Genomic DNA, 316 nt, shown 5'->3' with positions numbered 1-316 from the left:
TTCTTTTTGTACCTCGAGTGTTTGGGACGGGGAAAATTACCCTCGGGAAGAGAAACTCCTGTCCCTTTCAGTCAGGGGGGAATAAGCAAAACCGGGAAATTTAAAACCTTTCCCCTTTTTCTCGCTCCCCTGCTCTGTTTTGGGTGTCCCTTTTCTTTGAGGGGGAAAAATTTAAAGGGAAGGGTGTGCGGGCCTTCATAGACTGGGGGAAAAAGTTAGTATCCTTACATGTGTAGAAAAAAACCCCTTTTAAAAAGCTCCACAGAAAAAAAAGGCACTGTAGGTTTTAAAAAGTAGAATAATTTTTTAAATGATG

The sequence above is a fragment of the Penaeus monodon genome, chromosome 15, assembly GCF_015228065.2.
Source record: "Penaeus monodon isolate SGIC_2016 chromosome 15, NSTDA_Pmon_1, whole genome shotgun sequence".
Taxonomy (NCBI): domain Eukaryota; kingdom Metazoa; phylum Arthropoda; class Malacostraca; order Decapoda; family Penaeidae; genus Penaeus; species Penaeus monodon.
This window is presented reverse-complemented; position numbering follows the sequence as displayed.